Source organism: Pithys albifrons, chromosome 11 (assembly GCF_047495875.1).
Source record: "Pithys albifrons albifrons isolate INPA30051 chromosome 11, PitAlb_v1, whole genome shotgun sequence".
NCBI classification, from domain to species: domain Eukaryota; kingdom Metazoa; phylum Chordata; class Aves; order Passeriformes; family Thamnophilidae; genus Pithys; species Pithys albifrons.
The window spans coordinates 18,875,592-18,891,035 of NC_092468.1; the positions used below are offsets into that span (position 1 = coordinate 18,875,592).

The window sequence follows — 15,444 nt, forward strand, 5'->3', positions numbered from 1 at the left end:
ACTGGGCACTCCACACCACACATGATCAGGCTGTTTGTAGTTTGTTCAGGGTTGGGGTTTTTATTCGGTGAAATGATATATGTGGAAAAAATATATCAGTGCTGCTATGTAAGTTATGAACACAAGGGTAATTTAAAAGCCCAAATGTCACTTTATGCAAGGCATGACACAAAAGCCTGATCTAAAAGGCTCATCAGCAAGTCTTCAGCAGCTAAAGGCAGCAGTGGAGAAGGTGAAGTGTTGGGTAGAGTTGGGTTTGACAAAATCCAGGCAGCTTTAAATTTGCAGCAAAACTTCCAGGGATATAAAAGCACTTTGCAAAGATGTTATTATTTTATGGACATAGAGCTGAGCTCTGGAGATGGTCTGTACTCTGCCTATGCAGGGCAGGAAGGCAGTGAGAGAACATCACCCCATCACCAGATCACCTGTCCTTATTTCAGTATCTATTTTCAGATTGGTTTGAAAACCTTTGACAAAAGCATCTGATTCTGGAAGAGCTATGGGGCAGATGACGGTGGAAAGGGATTCTGAGAAGTGACAGGCTGTGGAGCTGGTGTAACAATGCAGAAGAAGGAGCAGTGAGGGAAGATGGGAATGTCTGCAGAAGCTTCCAAACCCCCACATGTTGCTGAGATTGCCAGAGATGAGGTTCTGAAGGGGGCTGAACTGAACATAAATCAAAACAGAAAACAATGCATGTTGGTATGAATAGCAACAACAACAACAACACCAAAAACTCCAAAACCTGTAATTAAAGCACCACCAACCTCAAGCTAAATTTTATACATCTAAAATAATCTGTGTTTCCATTTTATCTGTTCATGGCTGAATTGATTCTTGTTATATAGTAAGAAATTTGGGAATTTTTTAATAAAAAGGATTTAACCTGGTGGAAAACAATACACAAAAGCTTTTTTATAAGCAAGTATATCAAAAAAGAACTGAACATGAAATTACCAAACAAATGCATAAAGTTCCAAGTGCTTTACCATGTTACATGTAGTAAATGAGGTTAATGCAAAATCAAGATGCACAGACAAATCAGGGGGAAAAAAGAATCAGAGAAATTAGTGTTTTGAGAGTGATGTCACCTAAGCCAGTGTGTAGGTACAGTCTGCTGCATAGGAGATCAGTGGAAGCAAACAGAATACTAGGTGTGCATTAAGCCACAAACAGAGGCAGCTGTGAACAATGGCAAAGACTGGTTGCTTTTGGAACCTTAGTGTGAGGAAACATCCTTATAAAAGGTGAGACAATAGCAGGTCAATAGACAAGAGTGCCATAGGCCGGGAAGGATTAAGAACTTCCTACAGTTCTTAAAGTATAAACATATATTGTAACCATTCCACATAGGCTGCCATAAGTGCTTCTCTGACTTAGTTCACCCAAAATAGGAAAAAGCATCAGAGTTACTTTTGCTTTTCCTCTGGATACCAGCCACACACACTCAAGGCATAGAGGAAGAAGTAAAAGGAGGAGGAAGTGTGGCATTTATTCAGGACCTTTTGCCAGCACACTTCTAAGTTGCAGTACTCCCTTGCTCTCTCTGCTTCCTCCAGAACACACAGATCATTGCCAGCCCTGATCCAGGATGTGGCCACATGCTTCATTCTTGAGCAGTGCTTCTGGCTCTCTGCAGAGTGCTCAGAACTGGGGGTTTAGACACAAACACCAGGCCAAGGCTTCAGTGTCAATTTGTTATACTTATTTACTTTGTTGCATTTTGAAGTGGATATTTTTCCTTGTTTTGCTTGCTTGTAGAAGTAATAAAAAAATTCATTTAACTGGGCGTACCTTTAATTTGAAAACATCAACAAAATACTTTCTAATGCCTCATTGCCCGTGGGCTGAGACATGTTCCTGTACAGTAAACATCCTTTCAGATTTCAGGCTAGTAGACTCATCTCAGATTTCAGGTTTTCTTGTAGACTGCCACATATTCTTCTCATAGAAAATTTAATTGAACACTATGAACAGTATTATTTAATACAATTCCACAGACCACCCACAGCAAACTTGCATAGGCCTCATGGATTATCAGTGATCCATAGGACAGGGGCTGGGAACCACCACAGACTTTGGTGATTCTGCCTGTTTATCTCTAACACTGCATTAAGCCCATTTGTTTACATCCCTCGTTGAAACTTAAAGAGCCTTTTACTACTACTACTCTTCAGAAAGTATTCCAAGGAATGAAATGGAGCTTAGTGAGCACTTCATTGCGCTGATGGGAAAGAAGAACCATTGTCCCACTGCAGCTACTGCTAACATCCCTGGATGTGGATGAACAGTGGAACACTGTAGAGACAAAACATGCAAGCCCAGGACCTGTTTCAAGGGACTGTAGATTTGCAGCTGACTACAAATTCCATAGGATCTACAAGTCAACACTAAGAATCTGCAGCAAGTTCAAGCTTTTGAGGTCTCCTCGTTGTTCTCTTTGCCAACAGTTCCTCATTCCAAGCTGGATGCTTTGGGGAATATTTGAGGTAATTTTGGTCCAAAAGTTCCAGTGGAATAGTTGTATCATCTGTTTCAGAAGTCATCCTCTGTTTGTCAGGTAGAACTTGATCATTGAATGCTGAGAATACAAAGGTGGTATATTTTTTAAAAAAACTGTTAAAAATGCCGCAGATACTCTTCAACTGAAGATTTGCCTTCCAGCTATTCCCAATCCTATTTTTGAATGCTTTTTCTGAAAAACAAGAAAATGTGCTGTTCCTTACCAAGGGCTGTAGGCTTCATCGTGCCAATCTCAGTCACACAAGGCACTCCCCTGAATCAACACCCTTCCTAATGGCAATAAATTGTTTCCAATAGAGTTCTGTTAAAACCCACTGACAACAACAAACTATGATTAGCATTCAGGGTAGAATTAAATAGTGTCACCACTGATATCTGCATGTGCAGATGTGTGTCCTAAATTGTTTTATGGCACCATTCAGCCCCTATTCTTGTTTCTTCCGTCTTTCAAACAACCCCACTGGAGCAGATTAGGCCAACCCTATGAGAGATAGAACCTTGACCAACAGACATCCCTGGATTTTGGGGGACTCTCTGCAGAGCAAGGTATTACTGCAAGTAAAAGTTATACAAACTTGCTGTAACCTGTGGGACTTCTCAGCAGTACAATGATATTTAGCCTGTAGTTCAGATGCTCTTCCTAAACTATGTTTAATAGCCCCATCTTTGCAGTCCATCCAACCTCAGAGGAACTGCTCAACAGGGAAGGGACTGGGAAGAGGAATGTCAGAGCCAGGCCCTTTCCTGCTAGGCACAAGAAGTGTTTAGGCAAGATTCTTACTGGGATAAGTTTGAACAATTTTTCTAAGACTGGGAACAAAAACTGAAGCAATTTTCTTCCTTCCGAGCAATATTAAAGTCACTTACAGTTTGAGAGCATTTTCCAACTGGGAGACTGGACTTTGCTTCTCAGTTTAGTTCCACTTATTCATCTGGCAACCACCAAATACTCATCTGAGCAATGTGTGAGGTTTTGTGGAAGTGGGAATTAAACACAAGAGCAAAACCACTTGCTCAGAAGGAGAAGCTTCTGGATTTGATAATAAAATCAGAACTCTGCAACAGTTTCTCCCTCCCCTACATAGTTTGTTGCCTAAAATCTTACAGGAAAAATTATCACATTCTCTATAAATATGATCTTAGTATGATCAATTTTTTTTCCCTACAAAAGCACATAACCAAATTTGTGGCTTGTCTATTTGTATTGCAAATCAGTAAAGCAAAGCTCTGTGAAACTCTCACACTTTCATTCCATGGTATATTCTGAATCCTACTTAATTTCCTATTTAAAAAAAATTACACAGATTAAGAAACTTTTGAATCTAAAAAGAATGCACATATTAGGGAAATTACTACCTAAAACAAATAACCCACTTTAAGCAGTCTCACAGTTTTTATGATATTAAGGAAAAAACCCCATACTTTACAGACATCTAGTTTAACACATGTCAGTCAGCTTCACTTAGAAGATCAAAATCCAGAGGTAGATAAAATATTAGTTTGGTTTGGAATATGTAAAGTGTCGATTTTTCATATATTAGTGTGTGGAAGTATTTGATCCAATGTTGTTAGGGAGGGAAAAAATAGTTGCCAGAAGGGTTTACTTAAGGAATGGCTACTGCAAATAAAAACTTTCAACTAACAAGGATTTTTAAAATAGTTTTTTAATATGCTTTTAATGACCTCTGCTCCTCATACCTACCTCCTTGCTTCCCAAACTGTTTGTACTGTCCCCAATAACACTCAGTGGAAAGCTGTCGTTCCTGGCTAAATCCTTACTTAGGTTGGATGCTATGCCTCCGTTAGACAGGGTCACAAGGTCACAATCGATTTTGGAGGCCACCTGGAGAGTCCAGGCCATGAACTGACTCAAAAAATTTATATCAGAGCTGGAATGGTCCACCTCCCAGGGCTCAGCCTGCGCTAACACCCCAACCGCAGGATGGAGCCTGCCAGGCCCAGCTCAGAGAGAGGCCAGAGTTGTTGACCCCGTTAGCTGACCTCTTCAAACTTCAGGAGAATTTTTCTGGCAGTTACCACGGTGACTGGGCACTCCAAGCTTATCCTTCTTACTGAAAAAGAAAAAAAAATTAAGAAGAAAAAAAAAATGTTAAAACCTACCTCGTAGGGATGTCTATCAAGAATCAAATACGTAAATGTTTTAATTGTTTGCTTCTCTCCTTGGGCTGCTCTGACTCTAACAAGCATATCCAATGTGAACATCAAGAAAGGAGTTTGGCTAAAAACATTTCAACTTCTGAAAAAATAATGTTCAGTGGATTTAACGAGTAGCATTTCTACTATCTGCCAGTGATCACAAATGACACACTAAGAGGTTTATTGTCAAATAATATTTATTTTTCTTTCTGTATCATTCTCCAAATAATTGCCACTCCTTATTGAATTGAGAACAAACTGAGAAAATGTTCAGGGAAAGGATGGCATACTGTATTTGTCTTTTTTCCTTTTAAAAACTAGCTGCTTGATGAAACATTAAGTATGCAGCAACACATTTCTTTGGTCTCTTAAGAAGAGACTGTATAACCTATTTAATGTACTGTGAAATATTTTTAAGAGGAAAAAGCAAAGAAGCCCAAAAGTTGTCAGACATTGTTACAGTTGTGTTTTTTTTCAGGCACTTTGAACACTAATCATTTCACACATAAAATTTAGCAGGTAAGCAAAGTCTCCTGATACTGACAGAAAACACTTGAAATACATCAAGGGAACACAGAGCACACTAAGTAAACAAGAAAACAAAGTGCACTCTTCATTTTTAAATAAGGAGAAAACTGATGCTTCTTAATTTCAGAGCAATCATGTATTATACACAAAGCTTTTATGTAAATTTTCTTCATGCTCCTATACTTGAAACAGCATCTTGCAAGAGGGAGCACTGAAGAGTACATTGCATTACGGCTGGAAAAATCCTACTTAAGGGCTCCTGATGGCCAACTGTCAATCAGTATTCCCCATTTGTTATGAACTGCTCATTTCTGGAATACAGCTAAACAGGGGTTTAATGGTTGAAACTTTAAAGGCATTTTGTCTCATACATAGTTCTGAAGTATTTTCTGTTGTTTGAAGGGTTAAATATGAATATTCAAATTGCTGCTCAGCCACTGCTGTGCTCCTCCTGGGCTTCTCCACTGGCAGTGCTGAGATGGCAGAGGGAACCAAGCTGCTGAGTTGGCTCTCACAGGAGGAGATCACACAGTCCCTGTGGGTGAAAAAATAAAGCAGGAGATTTGGGAGTAAAAAGCAAAAAGCACATTACTGATCTTTTGTTCCAGATTTATTTTTTTATTTTTGCTGGAAGAATGAGAAAAAGGCAGTCCAGTGTACATAACTAACACTAAAATAAATAATAATACAGAGTACAGGACTCTTTCTCCTTTCAAAAAATAGTTGAATTGCTTTGATATATCATATGCCTCAATGTTGAATAGATACATAGACACATGATAATATTATTTAGCCATTTAGAATTAAACATGAAAACAATTTAAATTAAAAACACTTAAAGATTGTTTTCCTATTATTAAGGATGTGTTAGGAAAAGGCTAAGCCTCTCATTAAGAGATGAATTTTTTCATTTGTGTTGTGGCTATACAAGGTGGTTTTATGTTTTCTCTTTTTTTCTCTGCATGAAATAATGTAAATCGAAACAATCAGGTGACTGATTAATAGGCTAGTGGGAAGAAAAAACTGTTTGTTGTGTCTTATTTTATTTTTTGCATTCTTTTTGAACAATACTGTAGATGTAAGCATGTGCTTTTCAATTAGATACCATGATTTATGAAGTCATGCTCAGGGCTAGCCAGGTTGTTGACTCAGATTAGAGCAATGATGCCAGCTCATTCCCTGGTGACAAACACTGACTGTCCTTCCCGCAGCCAGGCACCCCTGGCAGCCTTATGAAAAGACCTTGTGGTTGGCAGAGCACTGAGCAGGAAATGAGGTCCTCTCCGGTTTGGGACAGAGATGACTGGAGTTACAGAAAGCTGTAAAGCAAAATCAGCATCTCCTGAGTCACAGACTTTAAGCTCTAGTGGACCCCGCAGTTCCCAGCATGACCTGGCCCACCAGCACTGCATCGCCTGCACACCCGCCAGCCTCCCACTGACTTCCCAGGGAAGCACCCTGCAAACTGCAAATCCATCATAAGATGGGACCAATTTCATGTGTGAGAGTGGGAGAGAGGGCACTACAGCCCCTCCATTCTCCTCACACACCCCAGTGTGGTCCTGGTGCTCAGCACCCTCCTGAGGGAAGACTTTTCTCAATTATCTCTACTTGAGAGTTTTTGGCACATTTCATGGTGTTTTTCTAACAACATCACAAGGCTTTTATCTCAGTCTATAGCTTGGGGATCTTTTGTGTGGCCTATCCTCTTCTAGGAATTCCACATATAAATCACTGGAAAGCAGGAAATCCTTAAAACCTAGTGGGAAGCTGTATACTACGTTTGCCTCAGCATAGACAGCTGCAGTCTACAGAGCATCTTGCCCTGTAGGTACTGCAGCAACCCAGACACCTGGACCTAAAATGGGGGAACCTGGCCCCCTGTTTCAAAGATCTCCAAGTCAGTAAGTGAGCTCCTGAAAAGAGGTTAGAAACTCTTACTGAATTCATGGAATAGGACTCCCTGATGTTCTCTGTGTAACATTTTCAGTTCGAATTCCCTCTACGCAATTGAAACAATAATATTTAGACCATTTGGGGATGAGATTATTGCTTTAATAAATTGGGTTTTTATTGGTTCATTGTGGCAAATAAGCCCCCGATTGATTTTGCTCCTAATCAGCATGGAGAATGCATTCCGCTGTAATTAAATCCCGTGTAACTGGGCACTCTGTGTTCACTTGTCTCTTAGCTTGCAGTGGCATGAGATACAGTACGTCAAACGCTATACTCTACACGACAGGCACCCTGCCAGCCCGGGGAATGTTGATGCTAGCTCGCCTATGCTCACAAATGAGTATAGCTGGAGCACATATGGAGGAGCGGGCATCGCTCGGGAGACGTAGGAAAGTAGAGGAAGAAGGCCAGGGATAAGGTCTTTTCTCTAGAGGAAGATTTGAACTCCCTCTCTGCAAAGGCTGCGAGAGACGCAGGGCCGACCCCCTCTCCTTTCCACAGGTCACCGCAGACCCCAGCGCGGTTCCTCTGCCTCCGCCCGCGGGGCTCCGGCCGGGGCGCCCGGGGCAGCCGGGTCCCCTCCGCCGGCGGGAGCGCGGCCGGGCTGCCAGGCGGGCAGTTTTGAAGAGTCGATCTTCATAATACAAATCCCCCGGCTTCGCCTCCCCGCCAGCGGCGCGAGCCAGCTTTTTAATTGAATCCCGGGGATTTGGCCGCAGCCGAAAACCCCGGTTCGGGCCCCAGCGCCGTGGGTTCCCCCTTCCGAGAGCAGGACAGTCTCTCGAGGGCTGATCTCTCGCCTCTAAAATCGAGGGAAGGGCGGGCTTCGGGGCTCTGGGTGAGCCCCCCGCCCCGGGCCCCCGGGAGGCAGAGCGCGGGCTCGCCGCACCCCGGGGCTGGCGGCGGCGGGGGGGCCGGGGGGCAGCTGGCAGAGCCGCGGCTGCTCCTGGCGGATCCCGCCTCTCACCCGGGCAATGCTTTAGGGGGGGCTCAGGCAGGATACTGCCCATTCTATACGTTAATGCTCTTTTCTCTCCGGCTGCAGGGAAGCAGGCCAGCGGATAATTACCCCTCGCTGCAATCCGCAGAGCTGGCCTAATCCGAAAGCTCAAGTGCCCGTAAGTAAAACTTCAGGAAAAGTTATTGAAACTGACAAATACAGGGTGACAAATAATCAATAAAAGCCCAGTCCCACATCCTTTATTGTTTCCAGGCACTAACAGCAAGTAATGAAACCTCGGCGAGGACGGGGGAGGGAGCGGCAGGGACCGGGCGCTGGGCTGGCTCCTCGAAAGCCCCCACTGAAAGAAGACCAGAGAAGGACCCGGCAGCATAAGGGGGACGATCCCGTCCCCATTTGAGAGAGTAAAATGCCAACCTCCATCCCAGTACTCATCTCTTCCCCACGCCCTCCCCGCCGCCCGGTGGCGAGGCCGGGGCGCTCCGGCTTGACGAGCCCGAGAGGCGCCGGCCCGGCCGGCAGCTGCTGCCCGGACCCGCGGGGAGGGACGCCCCGGAGCCCGGTGACACCCGGCAGCCGCGGGCAGCCTCGGGCCACGTACCTATTTCACGCACCCACACAAAAACCTAGGCGCTGTAATCTGCGTTCTGAAACATATAACACCCCTGGACACCTAACGCGCTGCTTCTCATTAGCATGTCGGCCCTGGATTTTCCACGCCGCAGTTTCTAAAGTTTCAGCGAAGGACGCTGGGCAAGATAAATCCGTGCTGTCGTTTCTCTCCCTTTCTGTCTCTCCGAATTAAGTTCTGATCTATCAGTTTAAACACTGACCAGAAAGTTGATTCACTTTCTGTTAGGATTTCAGGTTAAACCGGGGGCTCCTCCAGTCTCTTTAAGCTTTTGAGCTGTGTAAATGAACTGCAGTGTCACATAATCGATGGGGAAAACTCAGCTGTCACAGATACGAAGGCAGCCTCCTGCCACAGCAATAACGTGATTTGGCATTTCAAAGTTTGGAAACGTGCTGTCTGCGCGTCTGGAGCTCGGAGAGGAAGAGCTGAGCAGAGGAACGGGGGCGAAACGCCGGGGCGGACGGGGCCACAGCCCCCAGGCACGGTGGTCCACAACCCCGGCAGCCCCAAGTCCCGGCGTCCCGCACCGCGGCACCCGCTGCCGCTCCTTCCCTCCCCGACAAACGCTGCGAAAGTTGTTTCCCAACTTTGGCGTTTGGGGAGGTTTGACCCAGAACAAATCTCAGTGTCTCGGTGGCCTTTGCAAAGCGGCCTTGCCCCCCCGCCCCGAGCCTGCGGGACGTGCCCATCTGGAGCACGCACCGTGAGAGCAACTGTGCCGCGTACAGCCACAGCGGCCATCAGTCACTAAAAGCCACACGCTTCAGTGGGCCGAGGATAAAACGAAGTCCTGGTGACGCCTGGTTAAACCACTGACCCTCTTGCAAGGGCTGGAGAAGTGGGGAAGACGACCCCCTCCCGACAAATCCATTTTTGGGGGGCTCTGCAGGGCGATTCCCGCCGCGACCGTGTGCCCCTCTTCCCGGAGCTGGGTGCGATCCCCAGGGGGACTCAGAGTAGCCCTTTCGGGGTGTCTCACAGGGAGACGAGGGACAGAGAGCCCCGAGCAGAGCCCCCGCTCGGCCGTGCCCCTGGGGCGGCAGCGGTGGCTCGCGTGGGCACAGGGCTCCCACTGGAACGTTTATTTTTATGTCGCTTGTGTGGAAAAACCAACCCACGAGCAGGGTGTGCTCTAAGCCATGGGGTAACCACTGCCTTCAGCCCCCTGTCCCTCTGTACACCCCGATTTACCCTCACACACAGACACACGCGGAGGAAAACAACTTACACAGCATGTTCAGAAGCTTTCTGGAAGGGGAGGGCTTTAGCTGCCAATTAGGAAGCTCTCTCAGATGAACGATAAATTCCTCTTTGGTCAGGCTGTGGTGTTTGACCATATTTCTGTGTTTCTGTCCTCATCACAAAGGGCCCCGTAAGCTGAATCAAGAAACACGTTTTCAGATAGCTTGATTTGACATAAGGAAACTGTTGCATTTGTAATATTATAAGACTCTAAAGGGGAAAATAAAACCTCTGTTGCTGAGACAAGAGTGTGCCTAAGTGTCACCACGTTTTAATCTCGATTTGGATATAATTTAAGTCTCCTCTGGCTTACAGTAAGATACTCACTAACCTTGAGGCTATCTAAAAGGGGGAAGTTAATGAGACCGAGTTTATACACTTACATAATTTAGAGGTTTTGATGTAGCTGTAAAATGACAATTGGTACATGTGTAGTGCAAAAGAGCTGAAATCCCATCCAGGAACCAAGTTGGCTATTTCTGAAGAAGCTGTCATTTCCAGCAGGGGGGCACAATGAGGCCAGGAGCGATGGAGCTCTGATCTCCACTAAGGAGAGATAACCACTTGGTTAAAATGGGGCTCTTGTTCCCTCGTTACTCGATCGTCGTGTGAACTTACCTTATTTACAGTTATAGGCAATGAGTGAGTCGCCCAGATTGCAGTACACCTATGGCTTTGGCTTTACCCCTCCCTTTGTTATCACGACCATCTCTTGGACAGATTTCTGGACCACTCATAACATGAGAGCACAGTAAACTGTCTTAAGGAGGGAGGGGATTTGCTCAGAGCCCTGTATAGCAAACGCAGCATGTGCACCCTCCCACACACCCCTACCTGGGAACCGAGCAGGAGGCTGGACCCAGCAGAACCAGCCTGTCGAAGTTAGGATATTTACAGAGCTTAGGCACGTGTGAGCACCACCAGAGAGCAAAGGGACTCAGTATTAGGTGAAGTACTGTTTTGTACTCCACATCTGGTGTTTCTTCATGTTCTGGGTGAACCCAGGTACGGCCGCTGTTGGACACCTCCATCTCGGGTCCCTCTGGAGCCCAGGGGTGAATTAGTGGCATCACATAACGATGTACATCTACGCTGAGATTTAACGCACTTTGTTCTCCATTTTAATATTAAATGGCGCAGTGTTTGCCAGATTATTATCCCACTATTGCTTGCGCATTTGTCTCTTATGTCTAGTGCCTGTCATTACACAAAGCGTTTTGAAGAGCTAATTTCAAAAGACAGAAAGTCTACACTTACTATAAAAGTCATTAAATTAGCATGACAAGCACAAAATTCCTAGGTTATAATTTGGTTATAGATCTGAAATCTTCCCTGCTTCCTCTCTCCACTTGAAGGATGAAGGCTGAAGCGAGGCATCGGCTCGAAGTTAGGACAATTGAGTTGTCGATTGCTTGGTGGAGAAACCGGGAAGAGATGCGGGCTCCATCAGCACCTTTTTTGGCAGTGCAATGGATGACCACAGTTCTGGTTTTCCCTCACGTTTCCCAGCAGTCTGAGAAAGGTGTGGTCAGATAGTCTTCTACTGCAACAGGTGGGAACAACGACGACAAAAAATCTCGATGCATTTCTCGCCGATTAAAATGTTGCTGGAATAGCAGGACGCGCTCTTGCCTTTTAATCCCGCTGAATGCTAAAATGGGAAGATGTCTTATAAGAGCAGCCATTGGCTGTTTCTCCTAAAGCTGCAACATCCCATTCATTTTGATCGCTTCTTCATTTCGGAAGAAAGCTGGGGAGAGGAGGGGGAGAGCTGCTTCCCCCAGCTCCATGTGCATCTGCAGTGACGGGGGACTGCAGGAAGCCCCTGTGGTGCCAGGACCGGCAGCGTGGGAGCGCCCGCTCTGCCCGGCCGGGCGGGCATCCTCTCCCTGACAGGTTGCATTTCAACAACGAGAAAATTAGAGAAGGGACTAGGCATTCAAACGCTGTGCTCGCAGAAGAGGCTGCCCTGGCAGTTATTTAGCCTAAAAATTTGCTGTCAACTTTTTTTTGCCCCCGTCAGGATCAGCGAGGTGCGTTTCAGTGGGCTGGTTCGTTTGCTTTTAACCAAGCACGCTGCGAATTGTGGAAGCTTTCCATTTACCTTTTCTTCTTTAAGCGTTTTAATTATCATCACTGACCTGTTGGGCATACCTACAGTATCAATGTCTCTTTTACATCGCTGCCTTCCCTTTCTCTGCATGTTTCTGCTATTTAGCACTTGCTACCTTTGCCATTAGAGTCCTAGAGTGACCCCCACGGGTATCTTTGAAAGAAAGACCCTTTGCATTCCAGCACTGCCTCCTTACCCAAGTAATAGCAAAGGGACCATTCAGACACATGGACCACACTGAAGCATTAATTAGGCTGATGAAATCCATAGAAATGTATGGATTCAGCATAATCGAGTTTCTTCTGCTGACTATAGTTAAGGAATACGTGAGCAGCTGGGAGAATAGAAAGTACTGTTAGGGTGAAGTCATGCATGTAATTGAGTATATTTAACATAACCATTTTAATGATCAGTGATTAAAAGTGCATCTACTTAAATTGTATACCTCTGCAATTTGTCCATATCAACTTTAGAGCACACACAAAGAAAAGGTCGTCATATAAATTTATAAACAAGATCCCTTCCTGACTACACATGACTCGAGCTGGAATGATAACTCGGCAGGAGCGACGGGGAGGGGGGGAGGGGGGAAGGCCTTTCGCGAGAAAATAGCTACGCCAGTGTGATATTAATTAATCACTGGTTTTGCCCCCTTTCTCTCTTGTGCAGTCACAGTATTAGAAGTGCATAATAAGTGAGTTTTCTTTTCATCCGTAATTACTTATAACAATTAGATCACTCGGGGAAAAAAAAATCCCTGAGTTTCTTTCCCATATTAAAGGAGTATCTTTTCCCTCACCTGACAATATTGTGTGTGTGTGCATGTACCTACACATATATTCAAATACAATGTTTGGCTTTTATTTTTTCCCCCGAAGAAACGGTGCCAGAGACCCAGCAAAAAAGGATAAATGTTCAAACTTCTCGTATTGCTAAACTTGTATGTGGAGAGGTTAAGGACTAGAAATATGGACGGTGTCTGAGGGAGACGTAGTTACTGGGCACTGCCGTGTCTCCTTGCAGGAGACCCCGCAGAATGGGAAATTAGCAGTCGAAATCTGCTAGTGGGGACTAGATCCCACAAAGCCCACGCGTTGGGAAGGCTGCGTGTCTCTCTCGCCTATTCAATCTGCCCAGGCTGGTTGCAGCGAATAAATAGAGTCATTGTAGAGCCCATACACAAACCGACCCAACTCCTTCCCCCACCCCTTCTCGCCCTCCCCCCGTCCCTTTATGCTTAAACGCACTCAAATCTGCAACCGCTTTGCACTAAGAGGAGCCCAAACTTTTCTTCCCTTTACTGTACGACGCCTGTGGGAAAGGTTTATTCGCACGTATGGAATATGCACTTATGTCTGAGAGACGGGGGTTCACGCTGGGTAAGGGCAAACAGGAGCCTGCCAGGGGCAGGACCCATCCTGCCCTCTTCCCGCCGGGCGGGCGGGCATCCCTCTCCCCGCTGAAGATAACGGTTCAAAGTAGCCAGATGCATTAAACAACCACAAAAGGACCGAAGGGGGATGGGGGGCGAAAGATTCACTTAAGTTGCTGGTGGAAAACTTAAATCGTGCTGTCTCCCCCTTTCCCAGCATCGCTGCAAGGTGAAATCCATTTCGCCGCATCCCTACCAAGCGGCACGCAGCCCGGCGGGGCGGGCGGCAGATCCGCTCTCGGGGAACTTGCTCCGTGCAAGAGAATTTGAAGCCTTGAAAGCATATTTTTCTTCCAGCTATGGTGGCACTTAAATGATAATGTAGGCAAAGAAACTAGGGAGATTTATATCTTTTGGAAAGTAGGACGAGACAGATGGTAATAGCGTCATTAACAAACAAACTTAGGATCTGCAAGTGAAGCTTGAAATTGGGAAAGAGATCAGGAGAACAAAAGGAGCTGCTGTTTGGGGGGGGGGGGGTGTAGTGTGTGCTAAAAAAGAGTCTCTCTTCTGCCGGCCAAATCTAAGAGCACAGTCTGTAGGGGCTGCTCCTGCCCAGTGCTAGATAATAAACGATGGCTTTTTCCTCCCCTGTTGTGACTGAGAAAGGACGGAGAAAACTTTTGCAATAGGCAAATGTGGCATTTATTTATGTGTAACCCTTTGTAGTCTCAAGTGTCCCAAATGGGCCTTTAATTCAAATCCCTAGTTTGATACAGAGGATCCCTTCTCCGAAGTTTATATTAGAGAAACAAAGTGCTGCTTGTGTAAGTTGAAGGGCCAAAAGTTCAGTAATTATTTTTTGAATTAATAGTAACGAATAAATATTAAAGGTTAAACGCTATTTGTGGAGGGAGTGGAAGCATCTGCGGGATTTTTGTGTCCTCTCGTCTTCTTTTGTTTTGCTTTCTTTAGTTTTCTTTCTTTTTTTTTAAGTCCCCCCAAACGCTCGCTTTGTTAGAAGGCATCAACCAGCACCGGGTGAAGGTCCCAGGGCAGGCTGGGGATGCGGGACGTTCTGCAGGGAGCAGAGGCCCCAGACTGGGCTTCTCCTCTGCATCACTCTTCGGGTTTGCTCTGTAAACCCACCCCTGGGGGGCTCTCAATGGCCAGGGAAAAGGCCTTCAGCACAGATTTACCCAGCAGAGAGTCCATAAACACCGAAGACCCAGCAGCTCTAGGGCTTCAGCAGGACGAAAGGGCTGTTTGACATCTAAATTTTAACCAGTATGATCCCAAATGATACAGAAATGTTTGGAGGTCTTTAGAAGAACCCTTCCAGAGTAAGGTTGATGGTTATTAGATGATTAATGTTTTAAAAGATGCTTGTTAACAGCCCCAAGTTGAGAGACATGGACCCACGCTCTAAAGTAAAAATCTAACGTGTTTTTTTAAAATGTGCTGGAGATCTTTAAAAGCCCCGAGGACTTACCCTTAAGGCATTATTCAAAGAAAAAAAACCTGAGACTGGCGGTTCGTCACAGGCAATTGTAAAGGGTTTCAAAGGACCGATCAAACGAGTTGGAGAGTAATCTACATTAAAGTCCGGATGGCAGTGTTACAACATGCACCTGCAGGGTATTTGCTATCCGTGCCCCTTACAGAGCTACAAATCACCATTAAAGAAATCTGCTTAAGCTTCCTCCCCGCTTCTAGAAAGACTTACTCGGGCTCCTTCACTTTGATATTTATACATCTTGTTATTGATAAGTGTGGGGCTGTTCAGTGCTCCCTTCCCCCTCCCGGACTGTCCCCGGGCACTTTTGCACCACCACTCCCTGCCCCCACCCCGCGCACGGTTCCAGGGGAGTGTTCAGGGAGCCCGGCCCCTTGAACGACACGCGTTGTGGAGAGGGTGGTTCCCCCCCTCCCGCGGAAACCCGCGATGTGCCGGG

The 15,444-nt window shown here is 45.7% G+C and overlaps 1 long non-coding RNA gene across 4 annotated transcripts in view; it reads right to left on the reverse strand.

The window, feature by feature from the left end:
• Positions 1-332: 332 nt before the first annotated feature.
• Positions 333-15,444, reverse strand: part of LOC139677068 (uncharacterized) — a 143,752-nt gene continuing 128,640 nt past the window's right edge. For 2 of the 4 annotated variants that reach the window (XR_011698768.1, XR_011698767.1), the window contains exon 3: positions 4,909-5,746. This is a non-coding gene — a long non-coding RNA (uncharacterized lncRNA). Of the gene's footprint in view, positions 2,699-4,111; positions 4,599-4,908; positions 5,747-15,444 lie in introns of those variants that run through there. The other 2 variants (XR_011698770.1, XR_011698769.1) reach the window with 2 other exon arrangements.